Raw genomic sequence first — 15,593 nt, 5'->3', positions numbered from 1 at the left:
TCTCCCCGTTTAAGCGCGGCTGACTCAGTTCAAAACCGCGCGGACCCCACCCCGTGGTCGCGTACGCTACTGAGCGCACGCCGACCACGGCGGGCCGTGCTCTACGGGAACAAAGGAACGACACACTGGCTGACACAAACAAGGCATTTATTGCTATAGCAACAATAACGCCAGCTAGCAACAAAATACACTGAGGAATCTAGGATGTCCGACTCACCAGCACGGCTACGAGCGAACGTCCACCCACGGTAGGGCAAAGGGATAAACTCCGAGGCCCGACGGAACGAGCTGAGGGGAAGACGTTTCCACACGACGACGCCCGCGGCCAAGAGCGGAGCTTTGCGCGTGAACGTCCACACGCTATCCTGTCCCGGGGAGAAGAGAGCCAGCTATCCCTCGCGCGCGCGCAGCAAAACGCCATCCGTGGCGCTGGTGTCGCTGCGACGCGAGCGCCCTCCCTTGTTAGTTAGAAGTAACCGAACCGAGAGGAGTGCTTTTCGGGGGCAGCTGACAACAGTGGGGTGCAATGCGGGAAAGTGAACGCAGGGGACGAAGGCGTCCCCACAAGTGCTTGTTCCATATTTCATGTTGTTTCGCTAGAGATAAAACTGGCACTTAACGCAGTATACGCCCTAACGTGAGAAGCATTGCTTACATCTTATTTGCACACCAAGATACACCTGTCTAAGAACGCACGAAATGCGTTCACGCAACGTCACGCATATGTTCGCACGCATGGTTGGCGATGTTTTCGTAATAAGTTCGGAATTAGCGAAGCCCCGAAATGTTCTTCGTAGATGGTGTGGTTTGTTTCTATTTTTTTTTTGAATTCTATCGTCATTCCGCACTGACAGCTTGGAGCAGACTGCATGCAGAAGCACAAGCTTAATGGCCACCAACCAATTCCGCATTTTGTCCAATTTGCTGAAGCTGAAAGAAAACTCGCAGCTGAATAACAGCCATATATGAAACCACTGGGGGGGGGGGGGGGCGGTTTTGTGGGCTAGCTTTTTTGCATTCTCTCCACTTATTTCTGTCAAGGAATATGGCGGACAAAGCTTCTCCGCGGAAAATTGCGCCTGCGCCCTTTGAATCCTTCCCTGGGCAGCCAGAGCCCGTGGTATCGGCATTTGCAACGTCCTATCACTTTACACGTACGATAGCCAAAGTTCCGGATAATAACGCATCAGTTTTGAGCACGTCGGTACTATTAGCTGATGCCTGTCTGCGCTTCCGCTTCCGTGCCAGGTACTCTACTGGCTCCATATCGGCTGTTTCACCTTAGATTTTCTGCAATTTTCGGAAAGATAGCGTTCAAGAGAAGTGATCCAAGAATCCTTGGACTGCTCGTTGTGCATACCGTTCAATGACAAAGGGGCGCAGTCAATGGCGGGAGGAGTGGCGCAATCATTGGCTAGAGGTGAACGAGACAAAGCGTCGGCGTCGTTATGCTTCCTTCCAGAGCGATATATCACACGAATATCGTACTCTTGAAGGCGCAAGGCCCAGCGGGCGAGGCGGCCATTTGGGTCTTTCAGGGAGGACAACCAACAGAGGGAATGGTGGTCCGTGACGACCTCGAAAGGCCGGCCGTATACGTAAGGCCAAAATTTCCCGATCGCCCAAACGATCGCCAAGCACTCTTTTCAGTGACGGAGTAGCTCTGCTCTGGCTTCGTCAGGGTGCGGCTCGCGTATGCAACAACATACTCCGCATACCCCGGTTTGCGTTGAGCAAGAACAGCATCGATATCAACGCCACTGGCATCTGTGTGGATTTCAGTTGGAGAAGCAGGGTCAAAGTGGCGCAGCATTGGTGGAGAGGTAAGTAGACGGCGCAACGTGATGAACGCTTCGTCACAGGCAGGACTCCAGCTGGATAGGTCGCTGCTGCCACGAAGAAGGGCAGTCAGAGGTGTGATGATAGAAGCGAAATTTCGGATAAAGCGTCGGAAGTAACAACATAAGCCGATGAAACTGCGAAGTTCCTTCATCGTAGAGGGCTTCGGGAACTCAGAGACAGCACGAAGCTTAGCTGGGTCAGGAAGGACACCCTGTTTCGACACGACGTGGCCCAAAATCGTCAACTGGCGAGCGGCGAAACAACATTTCTTTAAATTGAGTTGAAGCCCATGACGCCATCACCCGATCCCCGACGACGTGGGCGCGAGACCGTCCACGTTTCTCGTTTGAAGCCACACTACGACCCCTGCGTCCTGTTGACACCCTAAATCGCCAGGATGGCTCTTTTTCCCCCGAAGCCAAATGTAAAGAGGAAGATGCTTAGCAGTCGGAGCAACAGAACCGATGCGCGGCGCGAGGCGAGAAGACGACGATCGGCAGCTGAAGCAGCAGAGCCGACGCGCGGCGAGAGCGTGAACTGTTCTGGGACCGGACCTGCCCTTGCCCGCTCTAACCGGCCTTCGCAACCAGTTATCTCTTGCCAATAAAGGCCGTTACAGAGCACTTTTTTCGGCGCAGCATTTTCAGCTGTGTGGTGCATCAGATAACAGCTAAGTGCTAACTAGTAGGCTGGTTAACTAATATTGAGTAGTTAACTTCTTCACTCCTACTGTTCATCTCCTTATTTATAGAGAAGCGTGCATCCAACCGTAAGGAATATTCATATCAGTGTTTAGAATTTCGAAAACGCTCGGCGTTGTGGCCCAACAAATTTTACCTACATTGGGCCAAAATGCATGCGCTTTCTGAAAGCTTGCAGTCAAAGCAACCTCTGCAGTGCACGTAACTCGTCGAAATAGTCCAAATTTGTTTGGCGACAGCGCCGAGGGTAAGTGCGTTTCCGAAATTCTAAAAAAATGATATGGACATTTCCTACGGTGGATCACGTGGCTCTGCGTAAGTAAGGAGACTAAGAGTAATAGGTAAAAAGTTAATATTGCCACGTATCATTGCAGTGTCCGTTCATTCGCGCAAGGCCGCAGGAAAGGAGTGTTATCATTTTTGTTCGTGACGCGAGAAGCGACCGGACTAATCTCGATTGATCACAGCCATGCCGAGCTGCATCTACGTGTTTCCGATTACTCTAGATGATCTCGACCTGTTATCTCGAAGTTTCCTTGCCGGCTTTAAATTGAAGGATGCCGCGAGCCGCGGGCATTCGTAGTTCGACGACCGACGAGCACGTTTTTTGCATATTTCATCGTCCTGCGCGGCGGTCGAGTGTCGGCTTTCTTACTGCCTTATTGACGTGCTCAGTGCTGCGTCACTGCGCATGTGCTTGACTGATCAGAGCATTGAGTTCAGCAGTTTTGCTTTGTATTTTTGTTGACATTAGAAAAAAATAAACCTCTTTTTACGCCGCCGCCGTGTGATTCAGTTCTTTTGCGGGCGCAAGTCAGCCCGAATAAAGAGCTTCGTTTCCAAGACTGGTTGGTGTCTTCCTGACCGTTGGACTGCCGTCACTACAACGTGACAATATTCAATATTAGTTAACCAGCCTGCTAGTTAGCGTGTCTTAGCTGTATTCTGATGTGCTACCCCGCTGACAATGCTATGCCAAAAAAGCGCTCTTCTAAGTGAAAAACTTATTTTTTAAAATTGCTTAACATCTTAAGTGAAACATCCGGTATAGGTTAGCTTAGCAGCGCCATGTTTACATTCTTCAGCTTTCTAGTTGTTTCAGTTCGCGTCAGTCATTGATGAATTCGCTACTTTCCCAAGCACTGTACCAACCATAATAAAACGGTGCTGGAAGAGTATACAGCTTGCTAGAAATCGTGTATACGGATGTTATCATACGAACGCATGTAGGTTCGATTCGCTCCCATATAGCTACAATCTGGCAGCTTCCGAAAAGAGTGTACACCTTTTCGTGACTTGCAAGCGTTGCGTTTCTTTCCGCTGTTGCGATAAAACGCATCCTCGATCTGTAAAAGTTGCGGAATGATAACGCGCAATCTCCAACGTCATGCAGGCGCTTCGCGCGCTGGCGTGTCACGGTGTCGCGCCCAAGAAGCATTTCTAACGTCTTGCCAGCTCTAACGGTTTGCGCTTTGAACGACACGTAAACCGACGCACGCTTCGACCGCGATAGTTTCGCGCTGAAAACGAGTGTGCCGAAACGAAGTGAGGTTTACGGCAATATCCCGTAGTAACGCGCACAATTCTGTTATTCCTGCTTCTGTGACCGCGTTGGAAGTGCGCGCACAGTTTTCGTCATGTGGAACATGGCTTCAGCTTTGAATTGTGCGACAGACCGAGTACGAAGCAATACCGAGAAGAACATGGAAAGAAAGGCGCCCGAAATAGAGGCCGAAGATGTGCGTAAGTACGCCTATATTTATCAAGCGTGTCTGAATTTGTGATGTGTGTGTTTTCGCATTCTTAGCGCGTTGGCAGAGATGCTGCCCCTTCTCCAAACGCCATTTTGTGCGCTGCAGGTGTGGTCAGGAATTAAGACAATGAATTCTAAGTTTATAAGGGGCACTTGTGAAACAAGTTGAAAATATTGCGGGCAGTGTTTTACGAAATTGAGACCCTCTGCCCCAAATCCCAGACAGAAAAAAAGTTCGAAAATGAGCCTTATGACATGTGCGTCAAAAACGGTATATACAAGAAATAAACACAGATGACGTTTTCTTTGTTATCGCCGTACGAAGCGTGTTCTTGTCGAATTACTGTTTCAAGGCCACGAAGGAGTGCCTAAGGAAACATGAAATTAAATTTAAAAAAAGTTGGAGGCTTATCAAGGTTAAGCCCAGTGGATGCGAAGCAGCCTTCGTTTTGCATTCTTATTATTAACGTCCTTAGCGTTTGGAGGCATCTTGACCGCATACACGCCCGGCGCAAAGACGCTGGCGCGGTTGCGGGCACAGAGACGCGCCGCTTCACCCCTGGCGTGACGTCACATATCACGTGTTGCAGCGATGGTGGCGCCGCCGCCGCGTCGCGCGCGACGGCGCGAACCGAAGCGTGGAGGCCTCCGCCGGGCGACGTCCGACGGCGCGATATGAGGCCCCATCTGCAGCCGGTGTGACGTCATCACGTGACGTCACATCATGTGATCTCACTTCAAGGTCAATGGTGGCCACCGCCGGGAGTCGCGCGAAGGCCCGAAACCTACGTTAATATGCTTCGCATAAAAAAAAAAAAACTCTTCTTAGTAGCTTTGAAGCCAACGGGCTCTATACCGTTATGACCGTAGTCGACGGGCGCATTTCGACTCCATTTGCTTGGAAGGTGTTTCAGGAACAGATGCACCTAAGGTTTTCATGAAGCTTTCCCTTATTCCTCAATGTTAGTACCACTCGTGCTATCGCATTATTCCATCTTCTTCACGTTTAGCTACATAAATAAGACGTCTGTGAATTATGGCAACCCTTTTTGTACAGTCTAGCGTGACTTGTAGGTTATCGCGCGAGCGTCGACCAGGCCTGCATTACGAGACACCTAGCGGCCGATATCGGAGCAGTGAAAATCGAGATTGCACATTCTTATCTCCCTCGTTGGCTGTTCCGTGCTACAACCAGCATCCCGGCGACAAACTCACCATCCTCTCCTACTTTTTCCGCTTTCCGTTCGTCGCGATCGTTTGTAGACTTCGCAAATCCCGAAAATACTGGAAGATATTTATAACGACTGCACACCTACCATAGTCCTTCATAAAATCAGCAATAAAATTTTATTAAGGAAGGGTGTCAGGCAGGGAAACACGATCTCTCCAATGCTTTTCACCGCCTGTTTAGAGGAGGTGTTCCGAGGCCTGGATTGGGAACAGATGGGAATAAGAGTAAGTGGATAATATCTAAGTAATTTGCGATTCGCTGATGACATCGCCTTGCTAAGTCACTCAGGAGATGAATTGCGAAGCATGATCAATGAGTTAGCCAGGCAGAGCAGAACGGTAGGTCTAAAAAATAACACGCAGAAAACCAAGGTACCGTTCAACAGTCTCACAAGGGAACAGCAGTTCACAATTGGTAGCGAGGGGCTGGCAGTGGTAAGGTAATGCGCCTACTTAGTAGGGCAGGTAGTGGCTGCTCATTCGGATCATGAAAGGGAAATAACTAGAATAATAATGGGTGGAGCGCATATGGCAGGTTCTCTCAGATCATGAATGGCAGTTTACCAATATCCCTGAAGAGAAAAGTATACAACAGCATTATCTTACCGATACTCACCTATGGGGCAGAAACGTGGAGGCTAACAAAGAGGGTTCAGCTTAAGTTAAGAACAACGCAGCAAGCTATGGAAAGGAAAATGATAGGTGTAACGCTGAGACCGGAAGCGGGCAGAGTGGGTGAGGCAACAAACGCGGGTTAATGACATCCTAGTTGAAATCAGGAGGAAGAAATGGGCTTGGCCAGGGCATGTAATGCGAAGGCAAGACAACCGCTGGTCCTTAAGGGTAACGGAGTAGATTCCAACGGAACGCAAACGTAGCAGGTGACGGCAGAAAGGTAGATGGGCGGATGAGATAAAGAAGTTTGCGGAGATTCGGTGGCCGCAGCTAGAAAAGGGCAGGGTTAATTGGAGAGACATAGGAGACGCCTTTACCCTGCAGTGGGCGTAGTCAGGCTGATGATGATGGTGATGAGTGGAGGACCCCAGATTAATTTCTACCACCTGTGGTTGATCACTGTGCGCTGGCATGCACAGCACACTGGCTTTTGCATTTGCCTCAATCGAAACGCGGCCGCCGCCACCAGTACTAGATCTTGCGTTCTCGAGCTCAGCAGAGTCACCACGGCGGATTATTGTGGGATCGCAGAGCTCCATTCTGCTCTGTCACAGCTGTCACATTCGCTCCCGGTTAGAACCAGAGGAGCTCAGCTATTGTTCAAGGACCTATGAATCCGTAATAAACCCTTGGCGGTGCAAACGGCAAGTGCAACTGCGTACATCCAGCGAGAAGTGTTTTATAATATAGACTAATTCGCGCCACAGTATTAACGCCGCATGAGGGGGCCCCTAAAACCGAAGACCCTTTTTCTTACAGCGGGAAATGTATGATTTCTCCAAAGTACATCCGTTGTTAAATAAGTATGTCTTGAACGTCAAAACACCCTGTTTATTTAAACTGCAGTTGTTTCGGTGCTCAAGTCTGCTTAAAGGTGCACAACGGTTAGAGTAATGTCGCGGTGCGAACTACGTCACATGCAGGACACGTCTTTCCTAGTTGATATCAAAAACATTCTTGTGCTCATGCAATCTCCAAGACCGCATTTGCAGTAGATAATAAAGTGGGGTGCAGAATGAGTGTTATCGGTATATACGACACCCTCTTCCACTAAAAGTATCGGAGTTTTACGTGTAGTATTAATGGCACTATGCTTATAAAGGTGTATAATGGTTTTCAGGGCACCCTTGAAAGTTCGGACCGAATGGTATCTTTAACCAGCTAGTACATGTGCAACTCACACGTGGCACTTTTGACCTGCACGCTACCCATGATTAAAAAAAAAAAAAATAGTAATCGCTGAAGCTTTCAAATTTAAAGTCTCAGCTAAATTTCCTGCGATGCGCAGAAATCCTTCCAGACTGAGGTTCATTGACTGATAGAAAGAATTAGCAGCCGTAAGCTTGATTACCCCCCAAAAAGTTTATGCTCCTAAGAAACTACGTGAGGTCAGACATACGCGCTATTTTTAGGCTGCCTTTTGGCGAAGCACAGCGTCAACGTTGCTCGTCACAAGTCTATTCTTCCTTGCGATATTATCTACTCCTTTCCCCCGCACTGATTTCCGCACACACCCTCTTGTTTTTCTTAAGGCGCGCCCTTAATTTGTAACGCACTTGTATTTTTACACAAGTCGGGGAATTTTGTTTAATATCGCCGGAAGAAGGACACGAGCTCGAAGGGACACATTGTCCATAGCTGGCTTGTGGTGGAAGAAACCACGACTTCCGCACGAAATTTCGTACAGCGAATATGACGACCGCCCAGGCTTCAAAGCGCCGCTACATGGCCAGGGTCAGGGCTCAAACATGTGCACCGTGCAGCAAGACGGTGGCGCCGCGTGGCGACACCCAACGGAAGCCTGTGGCAAGTTGTCTGACAACGGCATAGAGCAGCGGCTGCCGCGCGCTTGCAGTCCTAAGGGTTGCCCGAAGTGTCGCGATGTCTCGCGCGAATTGTTGAATCTATAGTTGCATTGTTGGACAGGTTGGGCGAAGTGCCCTCTAGGGACGAAAATCTTTTTCTCACCACGGCTGTGCTTCCGAGACCACCTGAAGCGTCGCATTTTCATCGCACGTCGCATAGAGTGAGTGCATGTGTACGGGCCAGTAACGTTGCACGGGCCTTGCCAGGCAACGCGTTTAGAAGTGTATCTATAAACGTTGTAACCAAGTGCGCCTGTGCACGCAACGAAAACGCATTTATTTATTTACAATACCCTCCGTCGCCGAAGCATTGCAGAGGGGAGTGGTGTTGAAATGGTATTACATGCAAAGAAAATGAATACGCGGCTACAGCAGTGAACATTTGTAGGCATCTTGGTCAAAGAGTAGGAAGTTGTATACAGAAGACTTTAGGTTAATAACCAAATTGCAACCACATTAGAGTAAACGATAACAAATCATTAAAAAGCATGGCATAATTGTCTTCAGGAAAGTAAAAACAGCGCTAAATTCTACACAAACCACACAGAAAGACGGACAGGACGAGCGCTGACTCCAACTAAGTTTATTGAAAGCCACATGTAGCATATATATAGCCCGAAGAAGGTGAAAGCATGTGCATTTCTTACATGACACGCACGCGCGCACGCACACGCACACACACACACACACACACACACACACACACACACACACACACACACACACACACACACACACACACACACACGCACGCACACGGACGATAACTTCTAATAATCGCGTATTTTTTAACTATCTGTGCTCACTTCCTCGTAGGGAGATAGAAGTGGTGCTAACGCACATGCCACCCCTCTCTTTGATAAAAAAGGTTTCTGCCAGTTCGCGAGCTAATCTATCTTTACTTCTGGTTAGAATTTTAGTCTCTTCAAGTCGTGGTACACAGTTTTTATTTTCATCAATGCAAGAGCGGCAATGGGCGGGTAGGTTTTCGAACGAATCTGATGCGTTCCCTAACGACCTTCTATGTTCCCCGGCACGCTCGTTGACGCAGCGTCCAGTATGACCGAGGACCATGAATCGGAATGAACAAATCTAATGGCGCGATTTTGATAGTTTCTATTCTCTCAGAAAGGTATTCCTCATGTGGGTTCCAATTGGCGGCTGCATATTCTAATTTTGGGCGCATTAATGTGGTGTAGGCGAGTAATTTTGCATGTGCTGGGACAAACTTCATTCAGCGTTGAAGATAGCCAACGGATCGGCTGGATGCTGCAGTGATATGGTTGATGTGCGTTGACCGCGTAAGATCGTCAGACAGGTGTAATCCAAGATATCTGTATGCTTTAGTAGCATGTAAATGAGAACAGCAGATAAAATAGCTGTGTTGTATTAGATTGGGGAGTCTATGGAAATACATTGCCTTACGCTTAGCAATATTTAGACATTTGCCATTTTTAACACTAGTTTCTTTCTGCTATTAAGTCACGTTGTAAGCTAATACTGTCTCACAAAAGTATTAGCTATACTACAGGTTGGTAGTTATACGAGTGCAATTCGTACGTGACTGTCGAGGTATCGTGGTACTGCCGTGCCTTCACAATTACTTTTGCACTTCATGACTGGCACTATCATTCAATTTGAAATATTGTGAGATAAATAAAAGTACCGGGCATGACGCAGGCGATCAAACGAGTCATCAATGCGGGGCAACAGATAAACGTCCTTTTTAGTAACCTTGTTGAGGCGACGATAGTCGACGCAAAATCGGAGTGTGCCATCCTTCTTGGCGACCAGCACCACGGGCGAAGCCCACGGGCTTGTTGACGGCTGGATAACCTCGTCGCGGAGCATTTCCTCAACCTGCCTCCGAATCAACTCCCGTTCTTTCGCAGACACTCGATAGGGGTGGTGTTGTATAGGCCTCCCGCCTTCATCAACTGCAATGCGATGTTTAGCGACCGAGGTTTGCCGTACTTTAGAAGTGGTCGCAAAGCAGTCACGAAAAGAGTCGAGGATCATGTGGAGGCGGTGTTTCTGATCGGCGGTTAGGTCGGGGTTCACATCAGTCATAACGGGGGCGTCAGACGTCGATTCATGGGTATCGTTGATCAGGGACAAGGCGCAGTGGGAGACTGACTCATTAATTTCATTGAAATAGGCTATGGCTGTTGCTTGGGGCAAGTGGCGGTATTCGGCTCTAAAGTTGGTAACAAAAAGCTGCGTTCCCATTCCGCGGAGGGAAGTAACACTCCGCGCAACGCAGACTTGTTGGCTCAGCAGTAACGACCGGTTACCTTCCGCAATCCCGTGAGGCGTGCGTGGGTTGGAGCATTCCACCGTAATAACCAAACTGGAGCGTGGTGGTAGCGTGACGTTGTCGTCACGCACGCGACAAACAGGCCTGTCGGGCTCGCTCCTGTCGGCTATGGCACACTGAGTTGAGAACGTCACGACAAGTTCGCAGAGGTTGATTATCGCACCGTGTTCCCGAAGAAAATCAAACCCGAGGTTGAGGTCCTTCGAGCATTGAGCCAACACAGCGAAGCCGGCAGTGAAGGTTACACCGCGAATCTCCATTCCAGCTGTGCAGACGCCAAGCGGTGTCACCAGATGGCCTCCAGCTGTCCGGATGTGCGTTCCAGGCCAAGGTGTCAGTACTTTCCTCAGGACAGTCGCCAGACCACGCCTCATGACGGAGAAATCGTCGCCGGTATCTACGAGAGCAGTCACGTGGCGGCCATAAACGATGATCGGGATTTCAGCCGAAGCTTGATCACCTTCAGGAAAACGCTGTGTGGGGGAGGTCGGACTGATCGTTCTCGCGGTCGAGTTGGGGCGTCAAGCGGAGGCGTCTCTGTTCGTCGAAAGGTCGTCGGACTTAAGGGTCCTTCGGATTGTCCAACTGAAGCGTCAATCGACGGCGTTTCTGTGCGTCGAAAGGTCGTCGCGGCGAGGGGTAGGAGGTCGGGTAGCATGCTAACGTCGGTGAGCGGAGGATGTTTGTCATCATGTCTAGTGACGGCGGCCCTACCTCCGGGGGTCGCCGTCCTCAGTTTTCCCGGCGCGGGCTGGAGGACTGCCAGACGCAGGACTGGCGGGTTGGTGAAGACAACCGTCGAGGCGACGGTGACCTGGACTGACGTTGGGCAGTGGGTGCATGTGGGACCTAGGCCGCTAGGTACTGGTCGATCTCGCGGGGTCGTTCACCATAGCGTGGCGGGGGTGCGTCTGGCGAAAAGCCGCGCAGGCCAATCCGGCGGTACGGGCAGTGACGACGGATGTGGCCTGCTTCGCCGCAGTGAAAGCACAGGGGCCTGTTGTTCGGCGTGCGCCACATGTTTGCCTTCGTGACGGGTGGGCGGTCGTCTGGCAGCGCTGTCGTACACGGGAATCGGTGGGACGGCGCGGTAGGGACAGGAGAGTAGAACGCCGGTGGTGGTGGCACAGGGCTACGCAATGCCTCGCTGTATTTTTTTTATTTGTAACATTATTTCAGACACAGGCGGTCTAGGATGACAGAGCAAAAGGCAGATGTTCTCTGCCTGACGAGGGCCCTGTCACCCTTACAGTGCATAGAAAAGTACAAAGGATTACAGCATTATACAAGTGCTAATGTAACAACATTAAAATAAATAACATCCAATAAAAAGTTTAGTTGGTTATCAAAACATGTATGCTTAAAGCTTTGAGTTGGACAGTATGTAGGTTCGGAAGGCATTTTTGAAGGTTTTGAGTGCTCTACATTGCTGTGATATGTCAAGAAAAGGTGGGTGTGTATTCATAAAATTGGGGATTAAATACGACATTGTTTGTGTACCATAGCTCGTTCTTATGGCGGGTAATCTAAAGAAATTCTTTCGAATGTTATACCGAGTTGTACTGGGCTGGCGCAAGTTAGTAAACACTGAAGGATTTGTCATGATTTCGTTCCTGATATGGGTAGCAAGTTTCAGCTCATATAACTGATTTATTTTTAGGGCGTTATGTTTTAGGAACACCGGGGCCGTATGTTCCAGCCGCTCAAGGTTTTCGATGCATCGCATAGCTCGTTTTTGAAGAAGGATCAATTTGTCAAGGTTAGACTTGGTAGTAGATCCCCTGATTAGTAAGCAGTAATTGAAATGTGATTGAACAAGGGCGAAGTATAACCGGCGCTTTAGCCAGGCAGGAAGCAGGTACCTAATTTTGTACAGCATGCCAACAGATCTGCAAGCACTAGCATGTATCTTGTCTACATGAGGAGTCCAGCTCAAGTGCTGTTCAAAATAAACGCCCAAGAATTTAAAACAAGAGACCCTGTCTATTACTGAGTCATTGTATTTAACCGTGATGTTTTCGTCATCAGGTTTATTTCTTGGTTTGAATATGACATATTTAGTTTTACTAACATTTAATTGCAGTTGATTTACACTCAGCCAAGTGTACAATTCATTTAACCATGCGTTAGAGGCGTCTGCAGCATGCAGACGTTGGTGAGTGGCGACACCACGGGGTTAACCCGAGCATCCGCAGGGACATCCCCGCAGGGGGATGATGGTGAACAATGCGTCACCACGGACCCGAGCATCCGCGCTTAGCCGTGCGTGGCATCGCCGTGACCGGGGAAAAGGGAATCCTGGTGGTTGAGCCGATGCCGAGCGTTTGGACCCTTAAGGCCCCTCGGCGGAGGCAACACACCACTTTGGCCCCAGCTTCCTGTAGACGGCACCTCCGGCCTGACCCGACCGGGGGAAATCGGCAGTCGCCTTTTCCTGTCCTCCCCTCTATCTTTCGCTTTCCTATTTCCTTTCTTACAACTTTCCTGTATCCTCCTCTCTTCTTTGTTTTTTCCTTCTTTCCTGGCGGCGAGGGTTAACCGTGTGTGACCAACTACCCTGAGTTGAGTCATATTAGGTTATAGTTAAGGTGTACAGCTGGCGTGGGCAGGACTTGCTTTCAAGTTCCTGTCGCGTCCCCCTGTTGGGCTCCATGGTGGGTGGCTGGCACCATGACCGAAAAACCTCAATTTTTTATGGCTCCCCCCCTTTCAAAACTTGATCGCTCTCTCAAGAGAGGGCGGACCGAAGCAGACGACTTTTTTCAAAAAAGAAAAGTATCATTTCCAAAATTTCACGTCATCCATAGCAAAGCAGAAGAAACGCAAGCAAGGATAATATCCCCATTCCAAGTCTCAAAACGCTTGACAGATGCCTTAGGCCTTGGCTACAAGGTGTCAAAAATGGCCAGTGGCGACTTACTTCTTGAACTGCGCGACAGCACACAACACTCAAAAGTTGCAACAATTGTATCCATTGGGGACATCCCTGTCTCTGTGACCCCACATCGGTCTCTGAATACTGTACGAGGCGTCATCTCTGAAATAGATTTTGTCCACCTTTCTGAAAAGGAAATGCTCGAAGGACTTACTGACCAAGAAGTTACAGATGTCCACCGGATCAAGATCCGGAAGGATGGCAAAGAAGTGGACACCAAACACCTGATCTTGACATTCAACATGAGCACATTACCCGAATCCATTGAAGTAGGCTACCTGAAAATAAATGTAAGACCGTATATTCCCAACCCACGCAGATGTTTCAACTGCCAGAGATTTGGCCACGGCTCACAGAGTTGTCGCGGCCGCAAAACTTGCGCAAAATGCTCTTCGAAGGACCACCAATCCGAAGAATGTGTTGCTAACCCACGGTGTGCAAACTGTGAAGGCGACCATGCTGCCTACTCCAGGGCTTGTCCGTCCTGGAAGAAAGAGAAAGAAATCATTACTCTCAAGACTACGCAAAACATTTCTTTAAAAGAAGCAAGAAGGCAATACTCTCAAACAAACAAATTCTCCTTCACTGCAAAAACAAACTTCGCCGATGTGGTGCGTGGGCGCGGCGCACCACACTAGGCTTCGGCACCTGTCCAGGTCACACGTAGTGAGCCTGGGGCGGGGCCATCCGCGCCGTCTGGTGGAGTAGCTCACGCTACTCCGCCTACCCCAAAGGAGGGGACGCAGACCCCCGGGTCGGCGGGCCCAAAGACCTCTTCCCACAGGTCGAGGTCTAACTAAAAAATCAATGTGCCTCCTGCACGGTCGTCCAGTGCCTCTGCAGAGGCGATGGACACGACCCCGGGCAGCCCCTCACCGTCCACGTCGGATGGTCGGCGGAGCTCCCTGGATCGGTCAAAAAAAGACAGGCCCCGAGTCACGGGGCCATAAACAACTTGATCTAGTTTTTCAATCAGTACAAACACAAAACTAAGATGGCTTTCATAATACAATGGAACTGTAGAGGAATGTTGAGGAACTACAGTGATATAACTCATATTCTAGGGTCAGTGATGCCTCTAGCTCTATGTCTCCAGGAGACCAATCTTGGTCCACAACATTCAAATATCTTAAAACATTATACAACTTTTAGGCGTGATCGCGAACATGCAAATAGACTCTCGGGAGGCGTCGCAATCATCATCCAAAGCGGCGTCCCGGCTCAAGAAATCAAACTGAAAACAAAACTTGAGGCGGTTGCGGTTAGCGTCATCAGCTACAAAACCATAACAATATGTTCTGTATATCTTCCCCCACACATCACATTAACATGCCAAGATCTAGAAGGCCTGATCGATGAACTGCCGGAGCCATTTCTGGTAGTTGGCGATTTTAACGATCACTCTCCGTTTTGGGGAAGCGAACGCTGTGACTCTAGAGGCCAAACAATCGAAGATTTTATACTTTCGAATAATATCTGTCTTTTAAATACGGGAAAAGCCACATATTGCTGTCCAAGCTCAGCAAAAATGAGCTCTCTCGATTTAGCTTTCGCATCACCATTACTTTTTAACGATTTTAAATGGGACGTTTTAAATGACCCCATGGGCAGTGATCACTTACCTACCATCATCAGGCTCTCATCGTCGACTCCAATCATCCCCACAAGGCCATGGCGCTGGAAAATTCAGCTCGCCGACTGGTCACTTTTTACAAAAAGTGCCACTCTGGAAAAGGAATTTTGTGAGGACCTAAGCACAGATGAAATTAATAAGAAGTTTACTGAATGCATAATATCGGCCGCAACACTCGCTATACCACAAACAACAGGACTCGCACAAAAGAAACACAAAGTGTGGTGGACAAAAGAATGCACATTAGCAAAAAAACAAAAAAACAAAGCATGGAGCACTCTGCGTCGATATCCCACTGCAGAGAACTTACTTACCTTTAAGAAGGCAAAAGCCAGAGCGCGCTATGTGCGAAGAAATGCAGAGAAAACCTCTTGGCAGAAATATGTCTCCTCAATAAATAGTTCAATAACATCAAAGAAAATGTGGGAAAAAGTTCGTAAATTTACTGGTGACCATACCCCTTTCACACTTCCTCTCTTGACAGCACCCGGGACACAAACATCTTTAGAAGAACAGGCCAACATATTAGGCGAGCATTTTGCTGAGATCTCAAGTTCATCCAACTACACAAACACATTTCAGAAACACAAAGCAATAGCTGAAAAACAAAAATTCCCATCCGGAGCAGGTATACATGAGGAT

Source organism: Amblyomma mixtum, chromosome 6, assembly GCF_055824585.1.
Source record: "Amblyomma mixtum isolate Tamu chromosome 6, ASM5582458v1, whole genome shotgun sequence".
NCBI classification, from domain to species: domain Eukaryota; kingdom Metazoa; phylum Arthropoda; class Arachnida; order Ixodida; family Ixodidae; genus Amblyomma; species Amblyomma mixtum.
The sequence above is the reverse complement of the archived record's forward strand: the minus strand, read 5'-3'. Positions refer to the sequence as shown.